This window comes from Cervus canadensis, chromosome 16, assembly GCF_019320065.1.
Source record: "Cervus canadensis isolate Bull #8, Minnesota chromosome 16, ASM1932006v1, whole genome shotgun sequence".
In the NCBI taxonomy this organism is placed as follows: domain Eukaryota; kingdom Metazoa; phylum Chordata; class Mammalia; order Artiodactyla; family Cervidae; genus Cervus; species Cervus canadensis.
Genome location: NC_057401.1, coordinates 45,607,964 through 45,621,625, shown reverse-complemented (window position 1 = coordinate 45,621,625; position 13,662 = coordinate 45,607,964). Strand labels below are relative to the sequence as shown.

The 13,662-nt window shown below is 35.9% G+C and overlaps 1 protein-coding gene across 1 annotated transcript in view; it reads right to left on the bottom strand.

Annotated features, from left to right (window-relative positions):
• The window catches only part of LOC122454590, a 361,135-nt gene that overhangs the window by 94,229 nt on the left and 253,244 nt on the right, over window positions 1–13,662 (bottom strand). The gene's annotated exons all lie outside the window — the stretch shown is intronic.

Below are 13,662 nucleotides of genomic sequence, written 5' to 3'. Positions count from 1 at the left end.
CTACATTTTGTAATATAAACTACAAATAAGCATGCATACACACAAAGAAATATGCTACAACACACATTGATATACTGAAAAAGGAGGAAAAGTGATATTGAGAAGGCTTGTATATTTATGCATGTAGCTACATTATAACCTTCTATAGAGATACATATACTGGAAATGTAGTGATAAAGGCAGAAAGGTAGATATTTTATCTATAATTTAAATTTTCAAAGATTTAGATTAAATTTGTAAATTTGGAAGAAGGTACAAAAGAAAAAACAAAACAAAACTATGAGAGTTGAACTATAAAGAAAGCTGAGCATAGAAGAATTGATGCTTTTGAACTGTGGTGTTGGAGAAGATTCTTGAGAGTTCCTTGGACAGCAAGGAGATCAAACCAGTCAATCCTAAAGGAAATCAGTCCCAAATATTTGGAAGGACTGATGCTGAAGCTGAAACTCCAGAACTTTGGCCACCTGATGTGAAGAACTGATTCACTGGAAAAAGATGCTGATGCTGGGAACGATTGAAGGTGGGAGCAGAAGGGGATGACAGAGGATGAGATGGTTGGATGGCATCACTGACTCAAGGGACATGAGTCTGAGCAGGCTCCAGGAGTTGGTGATAGACAGGGAAGCCTGGCATGCTGCAATCTATGAGTTTACAAAGAGTTGGACATGATTGAGTGACTGAACTGACTGAACTGAAGGTTTGCCTCCTCTGGAGAGCAAATACTTAAAGTTTCTTATCTTTTCCTAAATTTCCAGTAAAATCTAAATCTCCTTTCTCATCCATTCATTTCATTTTATTCTTTTTTCAATTGAGTGATCTCCAGAATTTTCTTTGAATTATAGATTTTTATGAAGTATAGTTAGTCTCGGCTGACCTAAAGTCATTAAAACATTCTATTTAAATGTATTTTTAAAGAAGACTAATTAGATGATAAAATTAAAAGTTGGGTTAAGTTTATAATTTCTAATAAAAAGATGCATATTTAATTTTTCTTATAAATGTACACAGATGTTCCATTCATTTAATATTGACCAGACTTTGAGCATCAGAGACCATACTCATTGGAGTTCCATTAAATACTCAGATTATTTTTTAGCAACCAATTTTATTTTTTCAAAATGAGGAGAGAATTTTGGTACATTCAAAAAATAATTTGGTCTCATATTCCTTCATGAGTTTCATAACTGTTTCCCTCAATCACATCTTATATTTTTTAACACCATTTTGACAGTCATTATAGAGTAGCCTGGTGGGCTGCAGTCCATGGGACCGCACAGAGTCAGATGACTAAAGTGACTATGCACAGCACAGCACATACTGACTTTTGGACCTCCCAGGTGGTGTTAGTGGTAAAGAACTCACCTCCCAGTTCAGGAGACATGAGATGCGGGTTCGATTCCTAGGTCAGGAAGAGACCCTGGAGGAGGGCATGGCAACCCACTCCAGTATTCTTGCCTGAAGAATACCATGGACAAAGGAGCCTGGGAGGTTATAGTCCATAGGGTTACACAGAGTTGGACATGACTGAAATGACTTAGCATACACAAGCTGACTTTTATTACTTTCAAAGAAGGCAATTTTCTTAGTAGAAACTCCTCTTAATAATTTTAGACGTTAACTTATTTAATTAAATCATACAATTGGAAATAGACGTGAACAGATTTGGGAACAAAACTAGCTTCCTCTTGCTAAGCATGTAAGTCACCATGGGAAGAAACATGTGGTTCAATAGAAACAGGAGCTTAGAGAGTTAAGAGCACTTTGGACATTAGCCAGGATGTGTTACAGAACAGGTTCTCAAATGGGGTTGATTTTCCTTCTCAAAGGACATTTGCCAAAGTTGGGAGACATTTTTGGTTGTCACAATTGTGCAGAAAAAAGGGTGCTATTGACATCTGTTGGACAGAGGCCAGGAATCTTGCTAAACATAATACAGTGCACACAAGATAGCCCCTAAACAAAGAACTGTTTGTCAGATGAGATATGCTGTTATAGTGGGTCATGTAAGAAAATGTGTGGGGTAAGAAAAAAAGATGTGGAAGGTGTTATCAATGAACATACTAGTATTTGTTTGCTTCCAGGAAGAAGTGGAGAAGTCATATTTCATACTGCATAGAAAACTAAATATTAGGTCAGTCAGTCAGTCAGTTCAGTCACTCAGTCGTGTCCGACTCTTTGCGACCCCATGAATCACAGCACGCCAGACCTCTCTGTCCGTCACCAACTCCTGGAATACACCCAAACCCATGTCCATCGAGTTGGTGATGCTATCCAGCCATCTCATCCTCTGTCGTCCCCTCCTCCTCCTGCCCCCAATCCCTCCCAGCATCAGGGTCTTTTCCAATGAGTTAACTCTTCACATGAGGTGGACAAAGTATTGGAGTGTCAGCCCCAGCATCAGTCCTTCCAATGAACACCCAGGACTGATCTCCTTTAGGATGGACTGGTTGGATCTGCTTGCAGTCCAAGGGACTCTCAAGAGTCTTCTCCAACACCACAGTTCAAAAGCATCAATTCTTCAGCGCTCAGCTTTCTTCACCATCCAACTCTCACATCCATACAGGACTACTGGAAAAACCATAGCCTTGACTAGATGGACCTTTGTTGGCAAAGTAATGTTTCTGCTTTTAAATATGCTATCTAGGTTGGCCATAACTTTCCTTCCAAAGATTAAGCATCTTTTAATTCCATGGCTGCAAATATTAGGTAGTATATAGAAAATGCTAAATAAATTCTTGCCCAGTAATACAGATACAGATTCGAAAATAATTTGTAACAAGACAAAGAAGAGGCACAGATAAACATCATGAGAATAAAAACGAAACATATGAAAACTTTAAGAAGATAGAAAAGAGAACTAAGTCTAGAATATGTTTCAAAAATGCATCATGTAATCATTTGTGAACAAAAAGACTTTTCTATTACAAACTCTTTAAGACAATCTGAAAATACAAATTTCTATATAATTTCAATAACAAGAAAGACTTTGAACATGTCATTTGAGAAGTTTAAAAGTGTGGGGGCAGATGCAAAATATAATTACTTGTGATTAACCAGAATTGCTGCTAAATTTAACCTTGCTTACACAGAATGCATGCTATGTAAGCAGGTTGATTTTGTAAAAGAGATTAATTATATTGAATATAATTTTATATTTATAGAAAAGAATAAAAATATGACATTTATTACAGAAAATATTTTATACATTTTACATTTCTCTATTTGATAGACATTTCTTTCTTTTACTGGGTTTACAGGTAATTTTTTAAATTAAGCTCATTTATGCTTTTAATGCTCATTATGTTAAATTATAGATATAATATTCATAAAGCAAATAAAATGTTATATCCTTAACAATTGTACCAAATTTGTTAATATTTGTACCTAATTTGGAAAAGTAACATATGAGGAAAATGTATACATTAAGTAATCCATTCATTGTTTGCAAAGCAATGGATATGGCAACTAAGAGAATCACTATATTGGAAGAGGGATTAAACAGTCATAGCAGAAGTGTAGTTCATATTTGCTTTTATAATATTGGTAGCGAGATGATGTCTATGTGATACTTACTGATGGAGTTTAATTTCCATCAGTTAAATTATACTGTGTTCTGAAGGAGAATGATTTGGGGAAGTTCTTATGCAAACATATAAGCTATACCAGCAGGATGGGGAGTGCTAGTCAGAGATAAAAATTAATATTAGGAGAAATTTGAATGACTATCAAACAACTAGTGACTGTCAAACATTAGTTTGACACCTAATATTGGCTTTATGCCTGGCTTTTTAGACGTAACACATGCATTATGCACTAGTAGAGGCTGGCATTCATGATGGAAAGTGCAAAACAAAGGAAGACTCAGGAGCTTTCTGATCACCTCAACATTTAATATCAAGATGCTTTTATCTTTCTTATTATTATCAATAAACCGCATTTTAGAGCATTGTTTAATATTCAGTTTCATAATAAAGGATTTTTTTTTTCCTCTGATAGTTTTCACATTACCCACCTCCAGTCCCATCTTCATGCTGGCTTCCCACTACTCCCCAGGAACCATGGACTGAGTCCTGGAGATTACTAATTTCCATATGTTTTAAAGTCTTTATAGGCAGGCCACTGATCTAGTAAAGCATCAAAGCATCACAGCCTGATGTCAGTGGGCTTGAAATGAAGACATAAAATTACCAATTTCTAAAAAGTATTTATACCCTTAAATGTCACTTTAGTTTTAATATTTATACAGTTGCAAATGTCACATTTATTTTTAAATTTCCATTTTCTAATATTTCCCTTTACTTATTTTTTTTTTACCTTTCAGAGAATGGAATTGAGAGTTTTAAGCCAGACAATGAACTGATGAATAAAAGTTTGAGAAGGCAAGAAAAAAATGTCATAGCATATGTAATGGAATGTTTTGAAAAGTAAAAAAAAAAAAAGATAAATGAAAAGCCACTGTACATAGGTAAATAAAGTTAGAGTAACCATCAGAGTCACACAAATCAAAAAGACCTTAAGCCATAACTATCCAATCAACTGAAAAGTAAGTCTTGTTGAAGTATTGCACAAAGGATGTTGTGAATGGGAATGTGCAGAAAAATAAAGAAATGGCAAAAGAAAATCTTAGCTGACTTCAATAAGCTATTACTTCTTTTCTGGGGATTTCCAAGGGGTGTGTTCCATATTCTGAATTATTTTGAATCACATACAAAAAACAGTGAGAATCCACTGGTGAACTGTCTTGGCTACAGGATATTTTTACTCTCTCTTGGGAAAGGCCTAAGGCAAACTCCTAAGCAGTCTGAAAGGCCTTTTTCTTTCCTTTCTCTCTAAGGTAAAACTAGGTTTTTACATGCTGTCCCCTCTATCTATGAAGAAAAGTCTGACATGGTAAGAAGACCCACATGCTGCAGAAGACATCATTGAAAACAGAAGTCCAAGAAAAGGTGAAATTGAGCAGAAGAAAAGTCTAGCCCATGTAAGAAAGGGAAAAATCTTCAGCATATATTATATTTTCTGAGGTGATGTAGAGAAGGAAAGGGCTCCCCTGGTAGCTCAGATGGTAAAGAATCTGCTGCAATGTGGGAGGCCTGGGCTCGATTCTTGGGTTGGGAAGATTCCCTGGAGAAGGGAATAGCTACCCATTCCAGTATTCTGGCCTAGAGAATTCCATGGACTTTACAATCCATGAGGACACAAAGATCCAGACATGACTGAGCAATACCTCATGTGTGTGTGTGTGTGTGTGTGTGTATGTGTGTGTGAGAAGAGAAGAAAAATGGCCCTGAGGTGGGATAGATCATAGCATCTCTGAATAACTAAATGAAATATAACATAGCTAGAACTAGGAGAATGAGGAAATGAGTATTCACATGAATACTAAGAAGACAATATCTGACCTCCATCAATTGGTACAATTTTTAATGAAACCATTAAAAAAAAAGATATCTGAGAGTGTCTTTTAAGCTGTATTGAAGACTCCAGATGCAAAAATGTCAAGAAAAATGAGAAATAATTAAATGACTAAGTGGAATAGTGACTTGACCATAAAATAAAGTTTCAAAATGTCTTTCTACCCTGAAGTCCACAATAGCTTAGAACAAAGTAATGGTGATGGAAGGTTTTGCTTGTTTGATTTGGTTTTTGTGTGTGCATGCTCTGTTATGTCTGACTCTGTGACTCTACGGACTGTAGTTAGCCAGGCTCCTCTATCCATGGAATTTTCCAAACAAGAATACCAGAGCAGGTTGCATTTCATAAGTTAACTTTAAAAATGAATTACAATATACATTTGGTTCAGTTCAGCTCAGTCTCTCAGTCGTGTCCGACTCTTTGTGACCCCACGAATCACAGCAGGCCAGACCTCTCTGTCCATCACCAACTCCCGGAGTTTACTCAAACTCATGTCCATTGAGTTGGTGATGCCATCCAGCGATCTCATCTTCTGTCGTCTTCTCCTCCTGCCCCCAATCCCTCCCAGCATCAGGGTCTTTTCCAATGAGTCAACTCTTCGCATGAGGTGGCCAAAGTATTCGAGTGTCAGCTTCAGCATCAGTCCTTCCAATGAATACCCAGAACTGATCTCCTTTAGGATGGACTGGTTGGATCTCCTTGCAGTCCAAGGGACTCTCAAGAGTCTTCTCCAACACCACAGTTCAAAAGCATCAATTTTTCGGTGCTCAGCTTTCTTCAAAGTCCAACTCTCACATCCATACGTGACCACTGGAAAAACCATAACCTTGACCAGACGGACCTTTGTTGGCAAAGTAATGTCTCTGCTTTTTAATATGCTATCTAGGTTGGTCATAACCCAGTAAGTGTCTTTTAATTTCATGGCTACAATCACCATCTACAGTCCAAAAAAATAAAGTCTGACACTGTTTCCACTGTTTCCCTATCTATTTGCCATGAAGTGATGGGACCAGATGCCATGACCTTGGTTTTCTGAATGTTGAGCTTTAAGCCAACTTTTTCACTCTCCTCTTTCACTTTCATCAAGAGTGAAGTTCCTCTTCACTCTCTGCCATAAGGGGGGGGTCATCTGCATATCTGAGGTTATTGATTAGGTGTAGCCAAATACTGTTTATTCTGGGGAGGGGGAGGTTGTGAAGGGAAATAGGGAGCTAGTGTTAAATAAGGAGAGAGTTTCACTTTAGGAAGGTGAAAAATTTGGGAGATGGATGATGGTGAGAGTTGTACAACAATGTGTGTATATGTAGTGCCATTGAACAGTACAGTTAACTATGATTAAAACAGTATGTTTTGTGTGACATTTAACCAAAAAATTATTAAAAATATATATAAATTTGGAGTTTGAAGTTTATTATCTTTTGGTAAAGCATTTAATTTATTACCACTGAGTCTTCCTTCATTTAAAATACACCATTATATATTTGTTATTATTCACATATGTTAACTTATGTCATTCACATAAATAGTAGACTTGAAATTGATATATAAGTAGTCCTAGCTTTTCTTCCTTGAATTCTAATAAAGTTTCTTTGCTTTCTCACTATTGCCCAGTTCTAAAGAGCAGCAGCTAAGAGAGCATCTACTAGACAATTGCAGAGGATTGTCACATCAGAGAATAGAAAGAGCCTCCAAAAGAGAAACTGTATGGGGAGAGAAACTGCATAGGTCTATTCATGGGCAGGTTATAGAGGGGAGAGAGTGAGACAGGAAGGAGAGAGAGGCAGTTTTTTGTGTTTTTAGTCAGTATAATTGTTGTGCAGTAATTAGAGGATGTAGAGAAAGAAACCTAGACAGCATATTGAAAAGCAGAGACATCACTTTACCAACAAAGGTCTGTATAGTCAAAGCTAAAGTTTTCTGTGTAGTCATGTACAGATGTGAGACTTGGAACATAAAGAAGGCTGAGCACTGAAGAATCGATACTTTCAAATTGTGGTGCTGGAGAAGACTCTTGAGAGATCCTTGGACCGCAAGAAGATCAAGCCAGTCCATCCTAAAGGAAATCAACCCTGAATATTCATCGGAAGGACTGATGCTGAAGCTGATGTTCCAATATTTTGACCACCTAATGTGAAGCAACAACTCATTGGAAAAGACCCTGGTACCAGGAAAGAATGAGGAAAGGAGGAGAAGGGGGTGACAGAAGATGACATGGTTGGATGGCATCACCCACTCAATGGACATGAATTTGAGCAAACTCCATGAAACAATGAAGGCGAGGGAAGACTTGTATGCTGAAATTCATGGGGTCACAAAGAGTCAGACATGACTTAGCAACTAAAAAACTGTAAGGAAAGAGAAAATTAGCCAAGATGGCATGGTCAGGCTCTCTCGCCCCATGACCTCTCACTCTTGCCCCACGTTTTGTAAATAGTGATTATGTAAAAGTTGAGATCACTTACAGCACTGCACATGTGCATCACGAGGTACAGGCTTGGTCGCAGGTACCATAGTGATCTCAACTATGTGTGGTACACTCGTATGAGCCTCACCGTGAAACCCCTGGCTGCTGCTGCATTGGGCCTACATTGGAGCAACACCACGGTTGTGTTATATGACGTTATGTTACGGCCCTGTTATGGCTCTACTGTGACTACTGAGCCTGCTGCTGCATCAGCCAGGAGAAAGGCTATGTTCCGGCTGCCGTGCCAGCCAGGAGAGAATAAATGTGCCTGCAGTTCCTACAACTCCTCCAGTATCCTTCCGGGCTCTTAGCTCATGCCTTGTCTACTCTGGGTAAGCAAACAGTGCAGACAGCATGAACAGTGAGACAATCTGGGCTGTGAACAAGATAAGCAATACAACAATAAGACCGAAGAAGAAAAACTATTTTAAGAGAGTAGCATTGACATATATGCACTACGATGTGCAAAATAGCTAGTGGGAAGTTGCTGTAAAAAGCAGGGAGCTCAGCCTGGTTCTCTGCGATGACCTAGAGGGGTGAGCTGGGGAGGTGGGAGGGGGGTTCAACAGGGAGAGGATATTTGTATACTTATGGCTGATTCACATTTTTGTGTGGCAGAAATCAACACAACATTGTAAACTAGTTATCCTCCAATTAAAAATAAAACAAATAAAAATATACAAAGAACTAAAAAATATATATTTTACTAGGTTATAAACTAGATCACATGTTTTTCATTAATTCATTAATTGTGTGAATGCCTTAATCTTTACAGTCAGACTTTGCTTAGATATAACTCAGTGACTGTGCTTTCTGAAGCTTCATAAGGAAAGCATTAAACAAGCAGATCTCTAATCTTGGTAAAAGGAGACTCTATTCTCAGCTCACTGTCATCATAGGACTGTTGAGGGGTCTAATCTACAAATGCACGAACTGCTAAATACTGTGACCTGGAAAAATGAATACATTTTACTTACCATTGTAGCTTACACCATAAGTCAACTGTGTTGATGCCGGTGTAGGCAATTTTCAAAACTACTACAATTTTAACAGTGTAAATGATTAAATAAGATATAATGTATAATTATAAGCATGTTTTTGTTTCTTTCATAACATTATGAGACGGACATCTGATACTTATTTAATCTAAAAAGTTACTGGAGAGTAGTATTGATATCTGTCAGTTCTGGGAAATTATGTTAGTTCCAAGAAATTATGCAATGAATTACATCATCATAACATAAACTGTTCTGTGAGGTTCCATTATGTGTCCATCATATCAGTGCACAGATTGATACTGAGTTTATTCTTATTCCTAAATATCAGATATACTGTCATATAATTTAAGAAAATTCTCCAGTCTTCTTCTGGTCTTATTAAGAAATATTTCACCCTACCTTAATAATGATTTTTAAAGAGTTACATCAAATATCAGTCACTTTCTGACATAATAGGTTTGAATTTATCACTATGAAGATTAATATGTATGAACATAAACATATGAAAATATATATGCTTTATCTTTGAATGCATGGGTGTAATGTTGTAGGTATATATATAACATATATACATATGCATACATATATATGGAAGAATTAGTTTTCTTTTTAATTCACTGAGATATCTCAATGTTTCCTAAGAGTCAAAATTTTGCATTAAAGAGTCAAAATATGCACTAACCATTATTATGGGTCAAAATCTTGCTAAAGGAAATATTTTAATTAAATAAGAGCTAATATATGTATTGTTTATGGTTTGAAGCTATTACTCATCACTTGAACATTTATTTTTTCTTTGTTGTTCAAAAATAAATCACACTTGTTTTTCGTTTGCTTTTTTGTATGTTTTTCTAAGACATAATGGCAATAATATTGACATTTAAAAAGATGCATGTTTAAAATAGATATAAGGTTATATATCACAGTTTCCCAGATGACATTTCTGTGACACAGTGTCATCTTCTGATTGATTGACTGGTAGATTGTTTAAACAGGGATAGCTGAAAATATTTTTATCAAGAGACATCCTTCACATTATTGAAACTCAGAAATATATATTTTCAGCAGTGTTGGTGTCTTTTAGCTCTCACTTCCACTAGCAGATTAGCTACCACTTTCTATGTAGGACATGGAAGTGTGAGTATTATGTACAAGAAATATAACATTTATCTAAAACATGCTAAAAGACATGTAATGTGTAGTTGTTTAATTATCTGTTACCAGAAAATCACTGATCATAAAAATACCAGTAAAGTTGTAATAATTGAAGTACAGATGAAAGTTTTAAAAGGTTAACTGACAAGAGTTAGATGGGCTTTATGCAAATAAATGAATAAATAAGGAGTTTGGGAGAGTTTACAACTAGTTCAAAGCAGGCAATTAAATGATTTTTGATGTATAGGCATTCAAAACATTTTCACTTTCATATACACCTAAATCTCCCTATAAAACAAGAAAAAGGAAGTGTGAGTGATGAAAAGTTGAGTTCTCATGTCACAAAGATTGACTCAGCATAATACTTTACATTATGGAGAAAAAGCAAAATATAATTATTTAGGAAAGTATCTCATGTAGTGATAGGGAGAATGAAGTTAATCAGATTGCCAATCAATATAATAACTAAAGTATTCTCTTTCAGCCTCAAAAGTCAAAATTAAATTGACATCCAATTTAAATAAAGTGAGTAGTGACACAATGCTTCCAGGAGGGAATTTATTTGTTTTTAAGGGGAAAAAAAAGTGTGAAAAATTTGTGAGGTCCTTCTACAGCTGAAGAGGAATATTTTTCACAGTGTTGAGATTGCTAAAACTTTAGTCCTTCTAAAATTTTTCAGCTGTTTCCAGCAATCAAAAATGTCCTGGACCTAACAAATTCTTAAAGAATGTTTCCTAATAATGACTTTTAACAATACCATTACTGACTCCTATAATTTAAAATCATTATTGTTGATGCTGCTTAGTCACTGAGTCATGTTTGATTCTTTTGAGACACCATGGACTATAGCCTGCCAGGCTCCAGTGTCCATGGGATTTCCCAGGCAAGAATACTGGAGTGGGTTAACCATTTCCTTCCCCAGGGGATCTACACAACCCAGGGATCAAACCCATGTCTCCTATATTGGCAAGTGGATTGTTTTACTGCTGAGCCACTGGATAAGCTCCATAACTTAAAATTCTACAAGCAATAAAGGCTGGAGAGGGTGTGGAGAAAAGAGAATCCTCTTACACTGTTGGTGGGAATGCAAACTAGTACATCCGCTATGGAGAACAGTGTGGAGATTCCTTAAAAAACTAGAATTAGAACTGCCATATGACCCAGCAATACCACTTCTGGGCATACACACCGAGGAAACCAGATCTGAAAGAGACACGTGCACCCCAATGTTCATCGCAGCACTATTTATAATAGCCAGGACATGGAAGCAACCTAGATGCCCATCAGCAGACGAATGGATAAGGAAGCTGTGGTACATATACACCATGGAATACTACTCAGCCATTAAAAAGAATTCATTTGAATCAGTTCTAATGAGATGGATGAAACTGGAGCCCATTATACAGAGTGAAGTAAGCCAGAAAGATAAAGACCAATACAGTATACTGACACATATATATGAAATTTAGAAAATTACTAAACAAAAATTTTAACATTGCTTTAGAAAATGGTAATTTACTTTGCACATATCAACTTTGAATTAGTAAATCAGTTGGCTTTTTGGATAGTGTTTTTATCTGTTGGGTATCATAAAGATCAGTAGGGGTTTAAATAGTGACAAGCCATAGCCATAGGTCTCCAGGAGCTAAACATCCAATGAATAATTAATGTTTTGGCATTGTGCCACTATGTAATGGGTTTCCCAGGTAGCTCAGGCTGTAAAGAATATGCCTGCTAAGTGGGAGACCCAGGTTCACTTCCTGGGTCAAGAAGATCCCCTAGAAGAGGAAATGGAAACCCACTCCAGTATTCTTGCATGGAGAATTCCATGGACAGAGGAACCTGGTGGGCCTACAGCCCATGGGGTTACAAAGAGTCAGATATGACTGAGTGACTAACACACACACACAAACACACACAGACCCAATGTAATAATTATATATGACTTCTGAGTCAGAAACTCCTGTACATTTCCTTCTCTTCTTTGAAGTCTACAATGTCTTCATTTACAGATAATTTCACTGATGACAGAATAATACTCTATATTCAACAGTTTCTTATATGTCCAGTGCTTTGCAATAAACGCTTCATATAATGTTTAGTACAAAAAACATTATTCTCATATTTCAGTTAGGAGAATATTAATGTATTATCTGCATCAACCTTGTTTTCTTTTTTCTGTTTTGCACATTTTCTCATAGCTGGTTTGACAGACACCCACTATGTGTGTACTGAGTTCTCAGTTGTAGAACAAAATTTGGTAAGATAGATACGTTAACACTAATCTGACAAAAAATAAAGCTTTGGACACGTTAAAAATTTGGAACACATGTTTTAATGTACTCATCTTTCTAATTGCTCTGACATTCTAAAGGCAAAATAGCTTGTAAGAGTTTCTGGTAACTACATTGCATCCTACCCATCATTAGCATTTTCCCCTCACCATTATGGAAACATCTATGTCTGTCAGTTGTAAATTGTTTCAATACTATGGACTTGGATATTCAGTGATGACTATCAAATCTTGAGTTGCCAACTTCTCACTTCATTTTAATCTCCTACCTATAAGTTCCACTCTGCTTTTCTTATATGACTTAAATGTTGTGCAAAAAATAAAAATTGGTCAGATAATAGTGAGAGGGATTAGGAAGCAACATGTATTCGGTATTCAAATCTAAAGTTTTTAAAAGTTGTTTTCACCATCCTTTTTTCTTTTTCATTTAAAACCTAATGATAGACTTGTTTGTTCAGAAGTAACATATTCCTCTTTCATAATCTTCCGTGTACTGGTTAAAGAGTATTTTGTTTAAAATGTGATTGAAAGTTTGTTTTTTTTTTTCTCTGCAAAGAATAAATAAAAATGAAAAACACCTCTTGGAGTAAATGTTAAATATCTCAGCATAGTTTTTATATTATTACATCAAATATATGATTTTGTTTTGGAGTTCAAAGCTGTAGCAATTTTCTGAATAGATGTTCTCAAAATGAATTATTTGTTTCTCTGTGTGTTGTATTATTATAATGGATATAAAGATATAAAACAGAGTTAATACTGAAGCAAGAAGACAAGAAATAGAAGTGTTAAATGAGTTATGATATTAGAGTGCAATGCAAGGATAGATAATCTAAAAGGCTGGAATATTTTAATAACTGTAGGAAATACATTTAGATAAATTTTAGTAACAAATGCTGTTATACAAATAATTGAGAGTAGCAGAGAAAAATAACTAAAAAATGACTATTGTGCTTGTGCTCTGTCGCTAAGTCGTGTCCGACGCTTTAAACCCCATGAACTACAGTTTGCCATGCTCCTCTGTCCATGGGATTTTCCAGGGAAGAATACTGGAATGGATTGCTATTTCTTTCTCCATGTGATCTTTCTGACCCAGGGATTGAACCTGGGTCTCCTGCATTGCAGGTGGATTCTTTACCACTGAGCCACCAAGGAAGCTCTAAAAAAACTAGTTATATCTTATGTTAATGAAAACGATCATATTTGTATAAATATAGGTATATCTCCTATATCAATAAAAAGATTAAGAACTACTAAAAGTAACCAAAATGGAAACATAATATATTACAGTCATGTAAGATTCATTGAAAACTATAGGAAGATTAGCTTTTCAAACATAA